A 731-nucleotide genomic window follows, 5' to 3' on the forward strand; every position below is an offset into this window, starting at 1 on the left:
ACAATCAATCCAAATAGTCAATCACAATCACTGTCTCTCGCCCAAGCGAGGACCCTTCGCTCAAGCGAAAAATCAATCAACAATACCATTTTAAAACTGGGCATCTCTCGCCCAAGCGAGGCCCTCTCGCCCAAGCGACAATTCATCTTTAAATCTCAATTAAAATTAAGCCTTCCTCGCCCAAGCGAGGCCCATTCTCGCTCAGGCGAGACATCATTAAAATCCTGGGTTTTTTTTTCTTTTTTTTTTCGTTTTCGATTTCGCCCGAGCGAAGCCTTTGCTCGCCCGGGCGAGAGATTTTCCAGAATTTCATCGAAATCTTGGGCTTTCTCGCTTAAGCGGGACCCTGGCTCGCCCAAGCGAGGATTTGTCGCCCGGGCGAGGAGTTCCAGAACCCAAAACTTCCCCTCGCCCAGTCTTCGCCCAAGCGAGACTGTGCTCGCCCAAGTGACAGGGGCTTGGACAGAATACCAACTTTTGCCCTTTTCGACAACCGAAACACATTTAAACATGGTTTTTCAAACACCTGCACCCAGAAAAGTTCCCAACAACATTCATATACAATATTCGACACATTTCATCAACAATCATATATATTCAAAATATTCAAACATACAAAATCTTGGGTTTCTTAAAACCTCAGTTAACTCCAAAACCTTTGAGATGGTTTAGCAGATCCGGGTGTCATATTCGGACACCACTATGTCACGATGTGTTCTCTCTCACATACA

This window comes from Lupinus angustifolius, chromosome LG09 (assembly GCF_001865875.1).
Source record: "Lupinus angustifolius cultivar Tanjil chromosome LG09, LupAngTanjil_v1.0, whole genome shotgun sequence".
NCBI lineage: Eukaryota > Viridiplantae > Streptophyta > Magnoliopsida > Fabales > Fabaceae > Lupinus > Lupinus angustifolius.